Genomic DNA, 24398 nt, shown 5'->3' with positions numbered 1-24398 from the left:
TTGTCTGGATTAAACAGGATTGTCCAGACTCTATACAATTATATTATACTTTAAAGTGTAGCTAAACGTTTGACCAACTTCTGACATGTCATAGTGACATGTCAGAAGTTTGGATTGATGGGGGTCCGAGCACTGAGACCCCCACCAATCGCTAGAACGAAGCAGCTGAAACGCTCGTGTGTGCGCTCAGCCGCTTTGTGTCTGTTCGCCTTTTTTCCGGAAATAAATGTATAGTGTACGGACTTAATAAAAAGTCTATGAACCCGTATTCCGATACATCGGCTTTCTGGAAAAAGCCGAACAGACACGAAGCGGCTGAGCGCTCACACGAACGCATCAGCTGCTTCGTTCTAGTGATTGGTGGGGGTCTCAGTGCTCGGACCCCCACCAATCCAAACTTATGACATGTCACTATGACATGTCAGAAGTTTGTCAAACATTTAGCTACACTTTAAACTGTGAGCAGAACTTGGTCTGTATGGATGTAAACAAAAATATTCCCATTTACTGACAGCAGGCAGAGATATTGAAAATAGTAAAGAATTGAAACACAAAGTATACTAAAAAGTTACAGAACGTTTTATTATACAATTTATATTGTTGACATAAAATGTAATAACCCTCTTATCCCCTTTATTAAAAAACAATTAAATTAACAACAAATTAATAACAATTAAGCCCTAACACATACATATCCCAAAATAGTAGATACAGAAAGTACAACTCGTCTCATAAATTGTACTGGACTAATAAACATGGCTGCTTTCTACAAACAGCACCACACCTGTCCATGGGGCATGGGGCACCCTCTATACTACACCACACAGGAGAGCTGACAGATCCTCTATTCTACACCACACAGGAGAGCTGATCCTCTATACTACACCACACAGGAAAGCTGACAGGTCCTCTACACTATACCACACAGGAGAGATGACAGGTCCTCTATACTACACCACACAGGACAGCTGACAAGTCCTCTATTCTACACCACACAGGAGAGCTGACAGATCCTCTATACTACACCACATAGGTGAGCTGACAGATCCTCAATACTACACCACACAGGAGAGCTGACGGGTCCTCTACACTATACCACACAGGAGAGCCAACAGATCCACTATATTACACGACACAGGTGAGATGACAGATCCTGTATACTACACCACACAGGAGAGCTGACGGGTCCTCTACACTATACCACACAGGAGAGCTGTCAGGTCCTCTATACTACACCACACAGGAAAGCTGACAGATCCTCTATTCTAGACCACACAGGAGAGCTGATCTTCTATACTACACCCCACAGGAGAGCTGACAGGTCCTCTATACTATACCACACAGGAGAGCTGACAGGTCCTCTATACTACACCAAACAGGACAGCTGACAGGTCCTCTATTCTACACCACACATGAGAGCTGACAGATCCTCTATACTACACCACATAGGTGAGCTGACAGATCCTCTATACTACACCACACAGGAGAGCTGACGGGTCCTCTACACTATACCACACAGGAGAGCCAACAGATCCACTATATTACTCGACACAGGTGAGATGACAGATCCTGTATACTATACCACACATGAGAGCTGACGGGTCCTCTACACTATACCACACAGGAGAGCTGACAGGTCCTCTATACTACACCACACAGGAGAGGTGACAGATCCTCTATATGACCGACACCACACAGTAGAGCTGACAGATCCTTTATACTATTCCACACAGGAGAGCTGATAGATCCTCTATACTACACCACACAGGAGAGCTGACAGTTCCTCTATGCTACACCACATAGGTGAGCTGACAGATCCTCTATACTACACCACACAGGAGAGCTGACGGGTCCTCTACACTATACCACACAGGAGAGCTGACAGGTCCTCTATACTACACCACACAGGAGAGTTGACAGATTCTCTACTACACCACACAGGAGAGCTGACAGATCCTCCATACTACATCAAACAGGAGAGCTGACATCCTCTATACTACAACACACAGGAGAGCTGTCAGGCCTTCTATACTACACCGCACAGGATAGCTGACAGGTCCTCCATACTACACCACACAAGAGAGCTGACAGGTCTTCTATATTACACCACACAGGAGAGCTGAAAGATTCTTTACACTACACCACACCACACAGGAGAGCTGACAGATCCTCTATACTACACCACACAGGAGAGCTGACAAAACCTCTACATTATACCACACAGGAAAGCAGACAAATCCTTTATACTACATCACACAGGAGATCTGTCAGCTCCTCTATACTACACCACACAGGAGAGCTGACAGCTCTTCTATACTACACCACACAGAAGATCTAACAGATCCTCTTTAGTATACCACACAGGAGTGCTGTCAGATCCTCTATATTACACCTCACAGGAAAGCTGACAGATCCTTTACACTACACTACAGAGGAGCACTGACAGGTCTACTTTACTACACCATACAGGAGAGCTGACAGTTCCTTTTTACTTATCCGACTACACAAAAAGTCTAGTACAGAGAAAGACAGGACGTGGAGGAGGGTGTGCTGGCTAGTACAAGCAGGCCGTCAATTAAACGTTGCTGGTGGCAGAGTATTTTTACTTGTAGGAGAGGTAGTTCTGGACGAGTCTGCTGAGGGCTACACAGCCCTGGAGTAGGGACCAGGAGGAAATGAGCGGCACTGTATTCAAACCCGGAAGAAGTCTGTTGTGGGCCTAGTAGAAGAGTATAGTATTTCCTGAACCGGTTGACCTGGAAGGAAGCTACAATGGGACTAATAGCTCTGGAGGCATGAAACGTTGCCTCGTAACTGTACTCCTGGGAAAGGCTAGACTATTGTATAGTCATTGGAGTAGGCAGTAGGGCCCTAGTGAATAAGCTACCTGGATCCTGAAGTGACTGGAAGTGTGAAGGAGGAGACGTGGGCAGAAACTGGAGTCCTCTTTATAGAAGTTCCCATCTGGCATGGTCAGTAAAATATTGGAAGACAGTGTCCTGTAGTAAATTTGCCCTAGGATGGTGGGATTGAAGTTATTGATTGACAAGGGACTGGAAGATTAGGGCTGGAAGATGCAGAAAGGCATATAGAGGGTGCGAATAGGAGAAAAGTGACATCTGATATTGAGGCGGGAAAGCTGTGGAGAAGCCAGAGAGTTGTGTGAAGAAACACACTTTGGGGGTTGTCTCTTAAAGATAGACAGAGACCTGTGAATGTGAATAGTTTGTGAGAAAAAGTTAATTTGACTGTTTTAGTAACGTTTCAGTGTTGTAGCCATTACGCTTGTCTTGCCTCATAAAGCGGAAGAAACCGTATGCGTATGTGCCACTGTAATAACAGATGTGTTTAGTAAAATATCTTGTTCAACCTTCAGTTTGTTTGAGATTGTTATTTTTTTTTAAAGGAGAACCACTCCAGTAACCCCATGTTACATCTTTGTACGTATATGCAGCCCCATGTCTATTTTCAGGTAAATCTTCCAGTCTATCTCTTTTTTTTTCTACACTGGAACTCTTTATTTCCCCTTAATTACGTTTATTTTTTCGACTTATTAGACATCTCTTTTTTTGGATTTTTTTCTCCAGCATCTTGTGTTTTCTCTCCTGTTTGATGTCCCACAGTCTTTTCCATCTCACTTGCATTATATTTAGTTTCCTGTCTCCTCCAGGATGTATCTGTTTGGTGTTGCTCAGCTCTTGATTGCCCATCTCTTTCTCTAGGCTGCGTGAAGTTCGTACGCACCTTGACTGACACATCACCAGAATCTTTAACACAACAAAGTTCCTCAACCTGTGAATAACGAGACAAAAAAATATTTAACTCTATCATCACCAAGCGCTTACATCAGACTCTTTAAGTTCTTGTTCTCTTGGTAACGCCTTATTATATATTAGCACTGGAGGGTCATACATGGTACATGTACACACATATAACTCTGCCTACCTGTAAATACTGTCTGCCATATACGATATTTCACCTACATTTCAATTATCTGCCACATTTTAATCACCCTCTTTCATATTTTGTTGACTATATCCACCAGGATCAGATGCCACCAATTATTGTACCTACCAATGATGATGGTGCCACATACTACTGCAGTCTTCTGTAATGTATTGTTCATATGTCATATTGTACAACATAGGATACTGCAGAGCTTAAAGATATGACAGATACATCATCTTTATATTCTTTGTCTCTCTATATGATTATGCTGGAGAATCAGAACATTAGATTGGAGCTGCCATCATTTGACTGTTGTTCCTTTTTTCTTTTCTGAAATGGTCCTGGCTGATCACATCCAGCTTTCTAGATGAAAAAGAAAATAATTTTTTCTGATGTGGCAGATATGTTATAGAAGTGTCCTTCTTACTTTCTCTCTAAATCCGACATAACCCGAGATGTAGAGCACGAGATGTCAAACAAACATGTGAGATCCTGTCCTGCGCTATATAGTCCAGTAAAACGACGAAGTGACAGAAACCTGACAGAACCCATTAAAGTCAATGGGTTCCATCTGGCGCTGTCAGATATGACGCTTACAGTATTTTCACTGTTCTGATCCTATGACACAGCAAAGCAAACACCGAACACAGATGTGAAAAAAGCCTAGAAAAAAAAGTATACCTCTGCTGAAGCCATCGGTCAGACATCTGTCACCCATAGACTACCATCCTCTACCTCTCGACCATAGTTCTACCTATTCCCTGCAGAGACCTGGAGGTGTCACTTGTCTCACCGTCCCTCCCTCCCTTTTAAAAAAAATTAAAATATTGTTAAATGTGTGTTTTTTTTACACATCCTTTGTGTTTCCTTCCTTACAGGGGCCGCACTGTCCATGAGGCGAGATGAGCATCTCTCTGAGGGGGCAGCGGCGCCACGGAAACCAGCCACCGCCACCCCCTCCTGCACTATAATTGTACCTGCGTCTATAGAACGCAGACACAATTACATGCATAAAGCATGTTACTTGCCCCGCCGTTCAGCGCCTTTCAATGAGGTAAGCGGCGCGATGACGTTATCGCGCCACTTGCGTCGTTAAAGGGAAGACCACGGCACCCTGCCAATCAGCTCCTTTCAATGACGCAAGCGGTGTGATGAAGTCATCGCACCGCTTCCGTCGTAGAAAGGAGCTGATTGGCAGGGCAGAATGCCTTGCCCTGCTATTCAGTGCCTTCTAATTATGCAAGCGGCGCAATTACATCATCACACATCTTGCGTCGTTCAGCCCCAGCAGACCTGCTCACAAGAGAGCAGGTCTGCATTGCAAGAGGACGGCGCGGGAACGGGATCAGGTGAGTATGTAAAGTTTTTTTATGTTAAAAGTGTGAGGGGCTACATGTGGAGCACTATCTACAAGGGGGCTATATGTGGGGCACTATGTACAGGGGGCTATATTTGGGGCACTATCTACAGGGGGCTATATGTGGGGCACTATCTACAGGCGGGTATATGTGGGGCACTATCAACAGGGGGCTTATTTGTGGGGTACTATCTATAGGGGAACTATATGTGGGGCACTATCTACAGGGGGGCTATATGTGGGGCACTACCTACAGGGGGCTATATGTGGAACACTATCTACAGGGGGCTTATGTGGGGCACTATCTACAGGCGGGTATATGTGGGGCACTATCAACAGGGGGCTTATTTGTGGGGTACTATCTATAGGGGAACTATATGTGGGGCATTATCTACAGGGGGCTTATTTTACCCCCCCTTGTAGATAGTGCCTTTTTTACAGCCCCCCTGTAAATAAGGCCATACAGAGTCCCCCCCTGTAGGTAATGCCATACAGAGTCCCCCCCTGTAGGTAATGCCATACAGAGTCCCCCCCTGTAGGTAACGCCATACAGAGTCCCCCCCGCTGCAGGTAACGCCATACAGAGTCCCCCCCCTGTAGGTAACACCATGCAGATTCCCCCCCTGTAGGTAACGGCATGCAGAGTCCCCCCTGTAGGTAACGCCATACAGAGTCGTCCCCCCTGTAGGTAACGCCATGCAGAGTCCCCCCCTGTAGGTAACGCCATGCAGAGTCCCCCCCCCGTAGGTAACGCCATGCAGAGTCCCCCCCTGTAGGTAACGCCATGCAGAGTCCCCCCCTTGTAGGTAACGCCATGCAGAGTCCCCCCCTGTAGGTAACGCCATGCAGAGTCCCCCCCCTGTAGGTAACGCCATGCAGAGTCCCCCCTCCTGTAGGTAATGCCATGCAGAGTCCCCCCCTGTAGGTAACGCCATGCAGAGTCCCCCCCCTGTAGGTAACGCCATGCAGAGTCCCCCCCCTGTAGGTAACGCCATGTATCCGCTATCCACAGGATAGGGGATACATGTGTGATCGCAGGCAGCGATAGGGAGAACGGGGGACCGAAAGTCCCCTGAAGTTCTCCATGACTAACCTCTGACTTCCGGAGTCTGCGCAGCTCAATAAAAATGAAAGGAGCGCTGGTCACGCATGCGCACAAGCGCGACCGGCGCTCCATTCATTTCTACGGAGCTGCCGACACAGACCCCGGAAGTCCGAGGTTTGTGATGGAGAACTTCAGGGGACTTTCGGTCCCCCGTTCTCCTTATCGCTGCCAGCGATCACACATGTATCCCCTATCCTGTGGATAGGGGATACATGTCTTTTGTTTAATGGCAGAGCGGGGAGATACCTCCCTGCTCTGCCGTAGAGTTCAGTGGCGTCGCGCTGTAGCAGCCATAACGGCTGCTAGCGGAGCCTCCGGCCATGGTGGGGGCCCGTGCCGGTGGGCGACATGGGCCCCCTCATGCCGCGGGCCCCGTAGCAGCCGCTACGGTTGATACGGCAGTAGTTACGCCTCTGCTACAGGGGGATCTATGTAATGTAGGGCACTATCTACAGGAGACTCTATGGGGGCACTATTTACAGGGGGCTCTATGGGAGCACAATCTACAGGGGCTCTATGGGGGACAGTATCTACAGGAGGCTCTATAGGGGGCACTATGTATGTGGAGCATTGTCTACAGGGGGCACTATGTGGGACACTGTCTACAGGGGGCTACATGTGAGGCACTGTCTACAGGGGACTCTATGTGGGGCACTGTCTAGAGGGGGCTTTATGGGGGGGCACTATCTACATGGGGCACTGTGTGTGTGTGTGTGTGTGTGTGTGTGTGTGTGTGGGACACAGTGTATGTTGCTATTATAATCAGGGACACAGTTTATGGTGCTATTATAATCAGGGACATAGTGTATGGTGCTGTTATAATCAGGCAGATAGTGTTTGGTGCTATAATAATTAGAGGTGCAGTATATGGCACTATTATATTTAGGGGAGTAGTGTGTGGCACCATAACAATTTTATCTTCGTTTATAAGTGCAGAAATGTTTGAAAAGTGAGAAGCTGAAGACATCTGAAGGGAAAACTGCAGCAATGGACTATGGCTGGGAGAGGTCAACATAGAGGTTTGGACCGGATGGAGAAGAAAATAGAAAAAGAACAACAAGAATCTGAGAAGACGTCACCAGCGAGATGAAGGGTGGTATGATATATTTTTTTTAACGAAACCACAACTCCCAGCATATCCTTACCATTGTTTGGGCTATGCTGGGAGCTGTAGTTTTATGCCGTACAAATGTATACGGCAGGGATTGCACCAAATTGAGCTGTGTTTGTGCTGGTGCTGTATTTAAGTACTGAGCTTTGTTCTGGTGCTGTATTTATATACTGAGCTTGGTTCAGGTGCTGTATTTATGTACTGAGCTTTGTTCTGGTGCTGTATTTATGTACTGAGCTTTGTTCTGGTGCTGTATTTATGTACTGAGCTTGTTTCTGTTGCTGTATTTATGTACTGAGCCTGGTTCTGGTACTGTATATATGTAAGAGCTTTGTTCAGGAGCTCTAATTATATAGGACATATTTATAATAACACAATTGCAGGGCAGATGGAATTGTTGTCAATTCATTGTATTTTTAATGGGAACCTGCCTGGTAGTTTTAACCCCTTGAACAGCAACCATGCAGTAATACATGACCTGACATTATTTCCGAATATTCCCCTGTATGTTTTTTTCCGATGCAGCAAAATCTATAAAATCAACTTTTAAAACGGCGCAAGCTGTATGCTAATTACTCATTAAAGGTTCATGGGGTGGTGACGCTATCCTGAAGAGTAACATAGTCCTGCCTCCAAACCCATCTTTCCATGCTTGATTGACATCCCCCTGGCTTTCATACATCACTGCCAGTCTCCTCCAACTTTCTCGGTTGCACCATTGCCTTGTACTACTTGGGTATGCACCGTGCAGCGAGGTGTACTCTTCCCGGCTTCATCGCTACACCGCGCATCACAGGGGAGTACAAGGCAACTGCGCATCTGCAAGAGTTGGAGGAGGCTGCTAGTGATGTAGAACAGCCAGGGGAATGTCAATCAAGATCCGGGGGGCTCCTCAGGCAGCAGAAAAGCTTGAATCTGCCCTGCTTCCTTAATGTTGGCACTGGAAGTGATATTTCAAGCCACAGCAACGGTCATTTAAAAATATAGTGGAGAGTGGGGGATCGAAGGCAGACTTGCTCCCTGGGAGTCCGGCGGTTTGCATACTGCCATTTACATTGAAGCGTTTACAGGTTATTTAGAATAAAGTTGTGACCGATCTCATCCGACAAAGATTCTGTTGAATGCGTTTTATTTCTGGAAGGGGCTAGAGGGACTTGTTTGTTTTATTGATACCAGCAATCGTATCAGAAAGCAAAGCCCTTCATACAGATATATTATGAAATTAATCGGCACAGAATTTTCGATCGAAGAACAGTTACTGATGTTACCTTTAATAAATATATAGTACATTGGGAGGTGGGGCTCCTTCTGAGCATTGCTTTAGGGCTTAATGCTTTTGGCATATGCCCCTGGTCACAAGCGTATAACTACCAAGGTAGCAGGATAGGGGCAGACATACCATTTGAACAACCAGTGCAGCTGCACAGGGGCCTAGTAGGTAGGGGGCCAACTGTCACCTTAAAGCAGCCATCTTCTAAGGGACCACCTCCAAATTAAACTGCCTATACAGGTGAGAAATAGTTGGGGTTCACTGTGTATGATGGAGGGGGTGACAGAGATTTATTGTGCTCCTACAGGGACTGAAAACCATAATAATCATAACACTCAATTTCCTGAACAGACTTGCTACTTGTGATGATCATCTTTGGAGTGAGGCCTATTCTAAGTTTTTCCCTTGGGCCTCATGGTTCCTTGTTACACCCCTCCCCTGCTTAGGGAGCCACATTTTATAATATAAGACTTGTTAGTGAATTGGAGCTCCCGTAATACTCTCAGAACAGTATTATTCTAAAAATCCAACATTAATGGGACCTGACAGATGTCAGGTTATCAGGAATTCTGTACTATTAGATGACAATTAGACAAGTTTATAAAACTTCCTTGTAGAGGTAGAAATCCTCTAGGAGAATGACCTCGGGGAGTCTCATCATAGGTTCTCCCTCTGCAGTCTGCTGCTTTTTGTTTTCTGAGTTTTCAGATTATGTTGCAGTTTGAGCCGGATTATCAGAATTTCTGGACTATTGAGTGCCAGATTAAAATAACTTTACTCTCGCTTTCTATTACACACATAGCCCAACACTCAATCACCGATATAAAAAAAGACACAAACAATAAGAATATGTAGTGAAAAGTGGAACCGTTTATCATAACAAATATCCACAAAAGCTGCGGAAACAGATTCAGAGATTCGTATATTAAACAAAAAACATGTAGAGAATTGTTATATTTCATACATTACAGGGGGTTGTCTGGCCGTTCTATACATTGTGAGATTCTACAGGGGCACTTTTATTTAGGACCCTTATCAGACAGCGGGAGCCCAGACCAGCTACAAAGACTTTTCTATACATAGATTATAGTCACTCACAATCTAATTTCCCTATCTCACTCACACACCAGGGACCCTTTCCCTTCTTACAGCACATTTATAACCCCCCACTCTTGCCCTCCCCTCCCTCTACGCCAGCATATCGATAACCCTACACCCCTCCCCCTCTTGCCCTTCCCTCCATCTCTGCCAGCATATTGATAAGCCCACACCCCTCCCCCTCTAGGAGAACAAAGAACCCACCCTTTCTGGTCACACATAGACAATTCACCCCCCCCCCCCACCTATCAGCATATAACAAGCTCTATACCTTGGGGTGGTGACTGACCTGACAATGGGGTCAGTATGCTGTGGGTATACTCAAGGGTTTGAGTTCCCTAGGCAATCGTCAGTCTCACCTTCCCCAATCTATCATGTCTAGTTATTATAACACCCCACAATCCTAGGACAGGAGAGCCCAGAAAAGGAAAGAACCAGATGAGCGGAATACCCAGCACTTGTACATGTTTAGATGTATAATTTTTCAGTTTTTTTTTCTTTTTAAAGCTTGAAACCATATGTGAAGTCGTTTACTGCATGCAAACTTCTATTTATCTATATCTTAATAACACTAAATCTCCACAGTTGTTTAATATTGGCTTCATAGTCAGCAGCAGCTAGCCTGCTTGTTTATGGTTTCCAGGTAGCAATCAGAGATTTTCTTTCATATACCGCAGAAGGTAAAAAGAAACTGAAACAACTGAAAATACAGCAAATGAAGATAAATAAAAATAAAATGCTGGATATGATATATTATCAGTCTATTTCCAAGTTAATAAATTGTGGAGCATTACTAAGCTATATATAAGTTGTCTTACTTAAATGTCACAATTCTACTATTCAACTCACTCATAATACCACCTTGCATCCATGCCAGCTTATATATCACAGCTAATGTTGTAGTCAGGGCAGCCATCAGGGGGATATAGTCAGTACTACAGTAAGGGGCCTGAGTAATTTCGTCAAAATACGGGGTACATTTGTTTCATACATAAACCCGTATGGGTCATGGGTTCAAGATTTATACATGAGCTCTACTCTCTAGTACTGCTATGTAGACACTATTATTCCACTGCAGTGGAGACACTATGCTATGTGGATATATGTGCACTACTATGGGGCATATGACATTAAAATATTGGAACAGTCATGTTTTGTCCTTACATTGAAGGGGTTATTTTGCTCTATAGTGCTATGGATTGGGGGTGAATTTTCTATAGCTTTGCGCTACAATGTACAGATGACTGTGCTCTATCGGGGAGGTTAGGCTGCACAGAAGTACTTTGGATATGTAATGGCACGTGTATGCTGTTTTCTTTACTATACTATAGAAATATAATAATAAATTTCTTATGGCCAGTTTTACAATAAAGCTGATATTACAGCTAAATAAAAATTCTAGGGCTGTGAATATTTAAGTGCTGTTTGATCAGTGATGCATGTGAAGCTCAAGGGTCAGCCATAAGTTACATATTGTGATATTACTAATAGGTGGAAGGGGGTATAACATGACCAGGGCCCACAATGTTCTTAATTCACTACTGTCTATATTTATACTGGGCTCTATTAGAGGCTTCCACACTGTGACTGCATGAGAAATTACTGATAGCGACCCCTCTTACACTAATCCAACAAGGAGCAGGAAGGAAGCACAGTTGTATGAACCGTGACACCCCTGCCCCAGTTGTGCCAATCCCCACAGGGAGTGGGAAGTAGCATCCTTTTATCAACAGCACCACCCCCATCCACTCGTGGCACCGAACCCTACGGGGAGCAAGAAGGAAGCACTGGGTTGTCCCTGCCAAGGTTGGGCTAAACCCTACAAGAAATTGGAAGGAAGCACTGTTTTATTAACAGCACCATTCCCACCCCCTCATGGCACTGATCCCTACAGAAAGCAAGCACTGTTGTATGAATCGCGCCACCTCTGCCCCGGTTGTGCCAAACCCTACAGGGAGTGGGAAGGAAGCACCATTTTATCAAAGGCACCACCCCCACCACCTCGTGGCCCCGAACCCTACAGGGAGCAGGAAGGAAGCACCGTTGTATGAACAACGCCACCCCTTCCCCTGGTTGTGCCAAACCCTTCAGGAAGTGGGAAGGAAACACTGTTTTATAAACAGCACCACCCCCACCCACTCGTGGCACTAAACCCTACAGGGAGCAGGAAGAAAGCACAATTTTATTAACTGCGCCACCCTTGCCCAAGTTGTGCCAAACCCTACAGGGAGTGGGAAGAAAGCACTGTTTTATCAACAGAACCACCCCCACCCCGTCGTGGCACCGAACCCTACAGGGAGCAGGAAGGAAGCACCGTTGTATTAACCGCGCCACCCCTGCCCTGGTTGTGCCAAACCCTACAGGAAGTTATCATCAAGCACCGTTTTATCAACCGCACCACCCCCACACCCCCGTGGCACCGAACCCTACAGGGAGCAGGAAGGAAGCACCATTGTATGAACCGCATCACCCCTCACCCAGTTGTGCCAAACCCTACAGGGAGTGGGCTAGAAACACTGGTATATAAACAGCACCACCCCCTCGTGGCACTAAACCCTACAGGGAGCAGGAAGGAAACACAGTTTTACTAACCGCGCCACCCCTGCTCGATTGTGCCAAACCCTACAGGGAGATGAAGGAAGTACCATTTTATCAACAGCACCAAGGAGAAGGAGCATACAATCTCTATTAATACAAAATACAATTCCTTTCTTATTTGTGGATTAAGCTACTTTTTCAAATCCTAAACTGACCAGTCCCTATCACATCTACACAACACGCCTTCATAACAGATCAAGTATATCACTAAGGTTATTGTTGTTTAAATAGGTCATGGAAGAAGGAATTTCAGAAACATTTGTATAACTCTTCACAGACAATAATTTAATTTAAAATGATTGTAAATAGCCTGTTCTGTTTAGTAGATTTATACCATTTTTTTTTTTTTATTATTGCATTGCATGTTTTATTTGGATCTGAATAAGTAGCTTTGTTCCCTTCTCACAGTCAGGTAGCTGCTGTAAAGGCCCATTTACATTAGGAGTTTATCAGGATGATGCACTTTATGTAAAGCATTCTTAGAATAAAAAATAATTTTCTGTATCTGAATATAAATATAACTGGGATAGAATTGTTCCTTATAAATGGGCCTGTATTGCTCTGCCCTTTCACTCCATAACTAAAATTATTTTGACAACATGTAGAAAAGAAGACAGCACGGCACTCACCATTTCCAAAAGGTTTCTCTTTATTCCATGGCTCTGTTGTCTTTTGAATCCCGTGTTGCCTGCCTCAATCTTGGAATAAAGAGAAACCTTTTGCAAATGGTGAGTGCCGTGCTGTCTTCTTTTCTACATGTTGTCATTTGCTGAAACTAACTTCAACATGCACTGAGCAAAGCCAAACAAAGGCTGTCGAACTACAGGTCCCAGCGAGCTGAAGCACAGAGTCTGTGACATTGCAAGCTAAGGCAGTGCCAACCATTTTTCATTTCTACATGTTGCACACTAAAATTATATTCACTACTGGACCTCACATATGGTTTTAAGCTTATAGAAATATATAACAAATTTAGAATTGAGTACTTTTCTCACTATATGAATGTAAGGGAAGATCTAGATGACTATTTGTATAGAAGGACGAAGAAAGTTGACCTTAAGTCACATGACAGGCTCATCAGGCAACTCAAGGCACGTCATTTAGCTCTTGTCTTATAGCTGTTGTCTGTTTTTTTGTTTTTTTCCCTAAATCAATATCTGGAAATCAGATTAAGTCCCAGGATCAATAATCTATATTATTATTGTTATTATCATCATCCTCGTCATCATCGTTGGAAGTGTAAGGTATTATACAGCAGGAGACAGGCAGTGGTACAGCTGTGGCGGATACAGAGGTCACATTCACAACTGGGCACTGTCATCTTGTGGACACGTAGTTAACCCAACAACATAAAGAAGCAGAGTTATAAGAAGGAGGAATGATTATTTCCATTTAGATAGTTATATAGTTACATAGCTGAAAGAATACGCATGTCCATCAAGTTTAACCATCAAGCATCGGAGAGGATGTGGATGAAGGTAAGGGGTAGGGGGTACATTTTAGAACTTTATTCCTGCTATTGATCAAGAGGAACAGGGGCATAGCTAAAGGCTCATGGGCCCCGATACAAAAGTTCTTATTGGGCCCCCCCCCCGCAAACTTCTATTTGGCCGACGGTCCGCAGCTTTCAGCTGCATCGCTGGGTCTCCTAAGTGACCCAACAATGCAGCACTAGCAGCCAGAGGCGTCACTAAGGACTTAAAATGTCAGGGGAAATAGCCCCAATACATATGTGTCCACCCAAAAAAAAATGCGTGTATAGGAGACAGCATAGCATATCTATAGCACTACGACCCTATAAACTATGGATAGGATTAGATACAGTAGCTCAGCAGACAGTATCACATAGGATTTGATATGTGGCTGAGCAGACAGTATCACACATGATAGGATTAGATACAGTGGCTGAGCAGATAGTATCACACATGATAGGATTAGATACAGTGGCTGAGCAGACAATATCACACATGATAGGATTAGATACAGTGGCTCAGCAGACAGTATCACACATGATAGGATTAGATACAGTGGCTGAGCAGACAGTATCACACATGATAGGATTAGATACAGTGGCTGAGCAGACAGTATCACACATGATAGGATTAGATGTAGTGGCCCAGCAAACAGTATCACACATGATAGGATTAGATACACAGCTCCGCAGACAGTATCACACATGATCGGATTAGATACACAGCTCCGCAGACAGTATCACACATGATAGGATTAGATATAGGGCCCAGCAGACAGTATCACACATGATAGGATTAGATACAGTGGTTCAGCAGACCGTATCACACATGATAGGATTAGATACAGTGCCTCAGCAGACAGTATCACACATGATTGGATTAGATATAGGGCCCAGCAGACAGTATCACACATGATAGGATTAGATATAGGGCCCAGCAGACAGTATCACACATGATCGGATTAGATACAAGACTCAGCACGCTGACATTGCGGCTCCAGCGCTGGACCCAGGAAAGGTAAGAATAATAATTTTGCTTTTTTATGTGTTACTAATTATTTTTGTGTGTTTGTGTTTTTTTACAGGTTCGGTTGTTGGACTTCGGATACGAGGACTTCAATGACAGCGTTTTTTTATTCTCAATAAAATCGTTAATGAGGGTTGTTTTTTTATGTCAATAAAATATTTTTTTCTATGTGCTTGCATCTTTTTAATCTTTATTATCACCGCCTTAGTAATGGCCGCTGGCTGATTGACAACCTCCATTACTAAGGCGGGGCTTAATCTTAGCCGGTGCAAAGGCCAACACTAACCCCCATTATTACCCCGGTACCCACTGCCACCAGGGGTACTGGGAAGAGCCAGGTACGAACCAGTACCCGACCATCTGTAGTGACAGGCAGGCACCGGGGCGGCCGCAGGCTGGTAGTATTAGGCTGGGGAAGGCCAAAAACAGTGGCACCTACCACACTGGTAATGCTGCCTGCTGCTGCTGTGTTGTATCTGGCTGGTTATGAAAATTGGGGGGGGGGGGGACCGGACATCGTTCTTTCCAATTATTTTTTATTTTATTATTTTTTAATGACGTGGGGTCCCCCCCATTTTTCATAACCAGCCAGATACAATAAAGCAGCAGCAGCCTAGCATTACCAGGGTGGGAAGGGCCACTGTTTTTGGCCTTTCCCCTCCTGATAATACCAGCCTGCGGCCACCCCAGTGTCCGACCATCACTACAGATGGTCAAGTACTGGATGGTACCCGGCTCTTCCCAGCACCCCTGGTGGCGGTGGATACCGGGGTAATAATGGGGGTTAGTGTTAGCCTCTGCACCGGCTAACACTAAGCCCCGCCTTAGCAAAGGATGCTGTCAATAAGCCGGCGGCCATTACTAAGGCGGTAGTAATATAGTTTAAAAAAAAAAACACAAAGACATAGAAAAAATATTTTATTGAAATAAAAAAGAAAAACCCAAAAAAAAGCCGTCATCGAAGCAGTCCTGGAATCCGACGTAGTCCAACGATCGAACCTGTAAAAAACACACAAAAAAACCGATTAGTACCACGTGTTAGGCTTAGATACAGGGCCCATGTGTGATACTGTCTGTGGGACTCTGTATCTAAGCCTACCACAAGGTAGGCTTAGATACAGGGTCCAGCAGACAGTAATCTTATACAGTATAAGATTACTGTGTGCTGGGGCCCTGTATCTAAACCTACAGTGTGGTAGGCTTATATACAGGGCCCATCACACAGGATCACACATGGGCCATGTATCTAAGCCTACCATGTGATTGGCTTAGATACAGGGCCCAGCAGACAGTATCACACAATCTGTGATCCTGTCTAATGGGCCCTCTAAGCCTGCTACATCGTAGGCTTAAAGGGGTTGTGCAGTCCCTAAACATTGATGGCCTATCCTCAGGATAGGCCATCAATAGCTGATGTGTCGGGGTCCGTCTCCCGGGACCCGCCAATCAGCTGTTTTGAAGGGGCCACAGGGGCCGACACCGATTCACAGTGTGACCGGAATGAAGGGGCCACAGCTCTCGTACAAGTGCTGCGGCCCGTTCAAAACAGCTGATTGGCGGGTCCCAGGAGTCGGACCCCGCCAGTCAGGGCTACTAATCTTACCTTCCTCTTCAGCCGCGGTGGAAGCTCTGTCCTCTCGATGTTGTGCGCGGCGCATAGCGTTGTAACATCATGCGCTGCGCACAGCGCTTGACGTCAGGACCTCCGCTGCGATCCGGAACCAGGAAGGTAAGTAAAGTCTGTTACTATAGTAACTTTTTATTGATGTGGTGCAGGGGGCTGTGCTTCGGGGCCCGATCGCAATTGCGACCGCTGCGACTCCTATAGCTACGCCAGTGGCCATCATTATGACACTCCGTTTGGATGTTTGTAAACAGAAAAGCAGGTGGTGCTTTTCTGTTTTCATTCATACTTTTCACTGCTGTTGCGCGAATCACGCGCGTCCCACGGAAGTGCTTCCGTGTGGTGCGCGTGATTTTCACGCACCCATTGACTTCAATGGGTGCGTGATGCGCGAAATCCGCACAAAGAACGGACATGTTGTGAGTTTTTCGCAGCGGACTCACGCTGCGTAAAAATCACGCACCTGTCTGCACGGCCCCATAGACTAATATAGGTCCGTGCGACGCGCGTGAAAATCACGCGCGTTGCATGGACGTATATCCCGTTTGTCTGAATAAACCCTAAGCCTAATGTTTTTATGCATCTTGTACTACTTTTAAGCAATCTTCGAATTTGTGATATGAATGGTGTGGTTTCCTGCAAGTTTCATAATCGCGGCAAAACCGCGCCATTTTTGCCGCGATTACGAAAATCGCAGCAAAACGCATGGTGAATTAAAAAACGTAACAAACCCTACAGGAGTTGGGGTCAGGAGAGACAAGTAAAGAAGAGACAATGAGGGATGCAGGGAGAGAGGGGGTTAAGGAAGCGCTCACCAGGACCTGAGAGGTGGACGTGCTTTCTCTTCTGCCGACTCTGCTGCTGCTATACTGTTGTAGAAGGACCTGATCGGTGGGCGTGGCTTCTGTTCCTCAAAGGCGAATCAGGTCACATGGGCATGACGTCATTAAAGGTCCTTTATGCAGCGTTTTTACATAAGTAACCTCACGAAAATGTGGTGGGGGGGGCCGTGGGCCCCCCAGGCTTCGAGGCCCGGTCGCAATTGCGACCGCTGCGACCCCTATAGCTACGCCACTGAAGAGGAAGGAAAAAAACAAACTCATATCTGCCCAAAAAGGAAACATTCCCCTCCGGATCCCATGTGGTGATCAGACTGGATAAAGGTTCATACAAGAATTCTATAGATAAGGTAAGTGTGGATTTTGTTTGCTGTAAGAAATTATCTAAGCCTGAATCTGTTTTTCAGATGGAGGGAGTGCCCCTTGTCTTCTAAGGGGATTTTACATGGAACAGGTTTTCACCATAATTTTTTTGTACGGGCCATTTATATACTTTATTTATTATGTCACCATTAGACATCTCTTTCCATGACTAAAAGACATAATTTACACTTATAGACATTGAATCTAATTTGTCAAGTGGATGCTCGAAAAAGTGTGTCCAAGTCGGCTTGTAATTTATGAAAATCTTCCATAGACTGAACTATACTACATAGCCTGGTGTCAACTGCAAAAATATTGTATTAACAGTGCTATTAATCCCATCCTCTATATCATTAATAAATAAGTTGTATAATAGCGATCCCAGCCCTCAAGATGCGGTCCTTCCAAGCCAATTACAAACTTTACTTTCTAAACCAATAGACCTTATTTTACCCATTAGGTGTCTATGAGGGACAACGTCAAATGCCTTTGCAAAGCCCAAAAACACTAAATCCTCATCTGCCCCTCTGTCCAGGCCTGACAACTTCTGTCCTTAGAAAAACTGTGCTGGCTATTATGTATAATATTTCTTTTTTATTTACAGTGGCTCAATCATCTGTGCAAAGAGGAGGAGGTATACTCACTGGAGAGAGATGTCGGGAGAGTGCTCCGGTATCTAATTGCCGCTTAGTCATACATGTGAGGAGGAGGTGGAGTGTAGGATAGCTGTGGACTGGCTGCTGCTACTGAAGATTACAACTCTGTACTTAATTTGAACGCCGTATCGGCTGACGGCTCTGGCAGCGCCACATATGAGACCCCTATCAGAATAGGACTATAGAACACATCTAAAGCCTGGAAGGGGACTGACTACAAACAAGGGACAATTTGTAATGGATTTGCCTGACACAGCTTCTTTGTCGACGCCCGTGGTTAATCAGCCTGCATCTGTGCCTAGGTCTGTTAGAGTAACTCGATCTGCTACCACTGAGGCTGAGGAGTGGAAGAACCTATCACAGCCTGGCCAGACGGAGCTAGCTCCCGCCCTCTGTCTATTTATACCTTCATTTCCTGCTCCTCCTTTGCCTGTGATTCTGTCTGGTTTCCTGGCTCTGCTGCTCCTGCTAATACTATTGACCTCTGCTTCAAATTGAACCTGGCTTTACGGACTACTCTCCTGCTCTGCTTTTGGTACCTCGTTCACTCCTGGTTTGACTCGGCTCGTTCACTACTCTTGTTGCTCACGGTGTTGCCGTGGGCAACTGCCCCATTTCCCTTAGCTTCTGTGTACCCTTGTCTGTTGGTCTGTCGTGCACTTATTGAGCGTATGGACCGTCGTCCAGTTGTACGCCGTCGCCTAGGACGGGCCGTGCAAGTAGGCAGGGACTGAGTGGCAGGTAGATTAGGGCTCACCTGTCTGTCTCCCTACCCCATCATTACATAATCACAGGCCCATATACCTTTTCTACCCTGGTCCCTGACACACTATGGACCCCCTTGAGGCCCTGGCTCAGCAAATGCAGGGTCTTTCCCTACAGGTCCAAGACCTGGCTCAGAGGTGCAACCAGCGTGATGCTACCCTGGTAGTGCCCCCCACCTCACCTCTAGAACCCCACCTCAAGTTGCCTGACCGGTTCTCAGGGGACCGGAAGACTTTTTTCTCCTTCCGGGAGAAGTGTAGGCTCTATTTCCGTTTAAGGCCCCACTCCTCAGGTTCTGAGAACCAGCGTGTGGGTATAATTATGTCCCCGCTCCAGGACGGCCCCCAGGAATGGGCCTTCTCCTTGGCTCCTGACGCCCCTGAACTTTCGTCTGTTGATTTTTTTTTTCCGCTCTCGGGCTCATCTATGACGAAACTGACAAGACTGCCTTTGCCGAGAGTCATCTGGTGACCTTACGTCAGGGTAAGAGACCCGTTGAGGAGTAGTGCTCTGACTTTAGGAAGTGGTGTGTAGCTTCTCGGTGGAATGACCCTGCCCTGAGGTGTCAGTTTAGATTGGGTCTGTCGAACGCCCTGAAAGACCTGTTAGTTAGTTATCCCTCTTCGGACTCTCTAAATCAGGTTATGGCTTTAGCGGTACATCTTAACCGACGTCTCAGGGAATGACGACTCGAGCAATTTTGTGCCTTTTCCTCTGACTCCCCTATGATGGCTCCAGAGGTTCCGTTGCTTCAAACTTCCACGGAAAACTCGGATGAACCTATGCAACTCGGGGGCCTCCGTGTCTCCCCAACAACGTAGAGAGTTCCGCAGGAAGAATCGTCTCTGCTTCTACTGTGGGAATGACAAGCATCAAGTGAACGACTGTCCTAGGCGTAAGAATAAGCAGCCGGAAAACTTCCGTGCCTAAGTGACCATCGGGGAGGTCGCTTGGGCGCACAGGTATTTCCCGTAAATATGAAGCCTAATAAAATCTTGCTTCCCTTTCAGGTCTCTTTTGAGGGTAGGTCTGCCACCGGCAGTGCCTTCGTGGACCCAGGGTCTTCTGCTAATATTATGTCTGTGGAATTTGCTATGTCTCTAGCTATGCCTTTAATTGATTTGCCTAAACCTGTCCCGGTAGTGGGTATCGACTCCACTCCACTTGCTAATAGTTATTTTACACAGCATACCCCTGTATTTGAACTCACGGTTGGCTCCATGCATTTGGAGCAGTGTTCTGTGTTGGTGATGCAGGGATTATCGTCCGATTTGGTTTTAGGCCTTCCTTGGTTGCAGATGCATAATCCCACGTTTAACTGGAATACTGGGGATCTTACTAAATGGGGTAATGAATGCATGACTTCCTGTTTTTCTATTAATTTGGTTTCTTTCGCTGAGGAGGTGAACACTCTACCTGAGTTTATTCAGGACTTCGCTGATGTTTTTTCTAAAAAAGCCTCCGAAGAGTTACCTCCTCATAGAGAGTACGATTGCGCAATCGATTTGGTACCTGGAGCTAAGCTCCCTAAAGGTAGGATATTTAATCTCTCTTGTCCTGAATGTGAAGCCGTGAGAGAATATATCCAGGAAAGCCTGGCCAAGGGTTACATCTGCCCCTCTACTTCTCCGGTAGGTGCTGGCTTCTTCTTCGTAGGGAAGAAGGATTGTGGTCTTTGGCCGTGCATCGATTACCGGAACTTGAATAAGGTCACTGTAAGGAAACAATATCCCCTTCCTTTGATTCCTGATCTCTTCAATCAGGTTCAGGGGGCCCAATCGTTCTCTTAGTTTGATCTTCGGGGGGCTTATAACCTTACCAGAATCAGGGAAGAAGATGAGTGGAAGACTGCGTTTAACACGCCCGAACATCATTTCGAATACCTCGTCATGCCCTTTGGGTTGTGTAATGCTCCCGCGGTCTTCCAGAATTTCATAAATGAGGTTTTAAGAGACTACCTGGGGGTATTTCTTGTAGTGTACCTTGATGATATACTTGTGTTATCCAAGGACTGGTCCTCCCACATTGAGCATGTCAGGAAGGTGCTCCAGGCCCTTAGGGAAAACAAACTCTTTGCTAATACTGAAAAATGTGTGTTTGGGGTGCAGGAGATGCCATTTTTGGGTCAAATCCTCACTCCTAACGAATTCCGCATGGACCCTGCCAAGGTTCAGGCTGTGGCGGAATGGGTCCAACCTGCCTCCCTGAAGGCTTTACAGTGCTTCCTGGGGTTTGCTAATTATTACAGGAGATTTATTGCTAACTTCTCGGTCATCGCTAAGCCTCTTACGGACCTTACTCGCAAGGGTGCTGATCTCCGCCACTGGCCTCCGGAGGCGGTTCAGGCTTTTGAGGTCCTAAAGAGGTGCTTTGTCTCTGCCCCTGTGCTGATTCAGCCTAACCAAATGGAGCCATTCATCGTGGAGGTTGACGCCTCCGAGGTGGGAGTGGGTGCTGTCTTCTCCCAGTGTACCAGGGGTCTTACCCATCTCCGTCCCTGTGCCTACTTCTCCAGGAAGTTCTCCCTCACTGAGAGTAACTTTGACGTTGGCAACCGCGAACTCTTAGCCATTAAATGGGCTTTTCAAGAGTGGCGCCATTTCCTGGAGGGGGCTAGGCACCAGGTAAGGGTCCTTACCGACCACAAGAATCTGGTTTTCCTAGAATCTGCCCGGAGGCTAAACCCGAGACAAGCTCGATGGGCGTTGTTTTTTTACTAGATTCAACTCTGTGGTCACCTATAGGGCTGGGTCTAAAAATATTAAAGCTGATGCACTGTCGCTTAGCTTCATGGCCAGCCCTCCTCCTGAGGAGGATCCTGCTTATGTTTTGCCCCCAGGTATAATCATATCCTCTGTTGATTCTGACTTAGCCTCCGAAATTGCGGCTGATCAAGGTTCTGCTCCCGAGAACCTTCCTGAGAACAAGCTGTTTGTTCCCCTGCAATTCCGCCTAAGGCTACTCAGGGAGAATCATGACTCTGCACTATCCAGGCATCCTGGGTACCAAACACCTCATTTCTAGAACCTATTGGTGGCCTGGGTTGCTTAAAGACGTTAAGGCCGATTGTAAAACTTGTGCTAGGTCCAAGACTCCCAGGTCCCGACCTGCGGGCTTACTATGTTCTTTGCCCATTCCCCAGAGACCTTGGACCCATATCTCCATGGATTTTATCACAGATATGCCTCCATCCCAAGTCAAGTCGGTGGTGTGGGTTGTAGTAGACCGCTTCAGCAAGATGTCCCACTTTGTACCCCTCAAGAAACTACCCAATGCCAAGATGTTAGCTACCTTGTTTGTCAAACACATCCTGCGTCTCCATGGGGTTCCTGTCAATATTGTTTCTGACAGAGGGATACAATTTGTTTCATTGTTGTGGAGAGCCTTCTGTAAAAAGTTGGAGATTGATCTGTCCTTCTCCTCGGCCTTCCAGCCTGAAACTAATGGCCAAACTGAGAGGACTAATCAGTCTCTAGAACAATATTTAAGGTGTTTTATCTCTGACTGTCAAGATGATTGGGTCTCCTTCATTCCCCTTGCCGAATTTTCCCTTATTAAGCCGGTCAGTAACTCGTCGGGGGTCTCCCCCTTTTTCTGTAATTTTGGGTTTAATCCACAGTTCTCCTCCGTTTCACCTGGTAGTTCCAACAATTCCGAGGTAGATGTCGTTCATCGGGAACTGTGCACAGTCTGGGCACAGGTTCAGAAGAACCTTGAGGTGTCCCAAAGCACCTTAGAATTCTAAGCCATGAATAAGGACGGAGACACCATCCGAAACGCGTAGGCTACCTACCTTCACATTTTTTTCATTGCAAGATATACTATATACGCCATTGAATACCCTTTTTTAATCAAGAACGAATAAAACTTGGAAAAAGATTCCTTTTACCTCTGCCAGCGCTGGATCCAACCACACTTCTCTGCATATGTCTTAGTATTATCTGGAGCCACTACTGCTCCTTTACCCTGGTAGCATATAGCCAGTAGTAACATATAAGCTCTCTCCTCACTGTTCAGTCATCATGGGTTTTCTGGTATTATGGACACAGCAGAATTCACAATGTCTCTTCTTCTAGGTGTATGCTAGAATCTTCTTCTAGCTGCTAGCCAGGATCTCCTTCTCTGTGTTGGGTGGTAACTTCTGGATGTTGGAGGTGGTCTTCTTTTAGCCCACATCTGTAGATAGTGCCCTGTATATATCTCCCCCTATAAATAGTGCTACACATATAGCCCACCCCTGTATATAGTGCCTCACATATAGCTCCCTCTATAGTGCTCCACATATAGCCCACCTCTGTATATAGCCCCACTGTATATAGTGCCTCACATATATCTCCCCCTATCCTATAGTGCTCCACATATAACCCACCCCTGTACATAGCCCCCTCTGTAGATAGAGCCGACCCCTGTAGATAGAGCCCCCCTGTAGATAATGTCACTCACTTTAATAGGCGTCATCGCACCGCTTGTATCTATGAAAGGCACTTATTGGCAGGGCACTATGACTTGCCCTGTCAAGGCAATAGATATTATAGATCTTACCCGCCATAATAGAGAAATGATGGGGATATTATATGAGAAGGAATAGATAAGGAGCGCCCCTCTCCAGATGCTTCCAGCTGCCGGTTGGTTGGGGTTGTTCTATAGTTGCTATGGGGATGAGTGATACATGAGAATCCCGCACAGTCACTAGCATTATGAGGTCAAATTAAAGCACCGTTACTGATCCTGTGCGGGTTCTGTGTAGAAGTGATAGAAAATAATGTAGATTTATATAATCTATTATTTTTCGTGTGTATTTGGTGCCAACATATTACGCAGTGATGTACAGAGAATATAGTCACCCGCATCACTTTCTGTACCCCGTATCACACACTATACCAGTGCAAATTTCATATGAAACCAAATCATTTACCAGTATGTTTTTGGCATGTCGGAAGAAACCCAAGTAAAGACTGGGAAGAACATACAGGCTTCATGTAGATGTTGCCCTTGTTGCTTTTGAAGCCAAGACCATAATGCTGTACGACACAGGTGTCAACGTGACATTGGGGCAGGTCTATGATCTAGTGCTCTTTGGGGTGGGGGACGTTTTAGGTGAGGGGTCCCATATCTAGAGCTGTTTTTTTTTTTAATGTACCAATTGCCAGATTCAAGGGAGCAATG

The 24398-nt window shown here is 45.7% G+C and overlaps 1 long non-coding RNA gene across 1 annotated transcript; it reads right to left on the bottom strand.

Annotated features, from left to right (window-relative positions):
* Positions 1–662: 662 nt before the first annotated feature.
* LOC142740949 (uncharacterized) lies at positions 663–23852 on the bottom strand. The gene is made up of 3 exons (XR_012880934.1): positions 23775–23852; positions 4075–4311; positions 663–3792 (listed from the first exon to the last, which is right to left on the bottom strand). It is a non-coding gene; the product is annotated as an uncharacterized LOC142740949 (long non-coding RNA).
* Between the last annotated feature and the right edge of the window lie 546 nt (positions 23853–24398).

Source organism: Rhinoderma darwinii, chromosome 2 (assembly GCF_050947455.1).
Source record: "Rhinoderma darwinii isolate aRhiDar2 chromosome 2, aRhiDar2.hap1, whole genome shotgun sequence".
Classification (NCBI taxonomy): Eukaryota; Metazoa; Chordata; class Amphibia; order Anura; family Rhinodermatidae; genus Rhinoderma; species Rhinoderma darwinii.
This window is presented reverse-complemented; position numbering and strand designations above follow the sequence as displayed.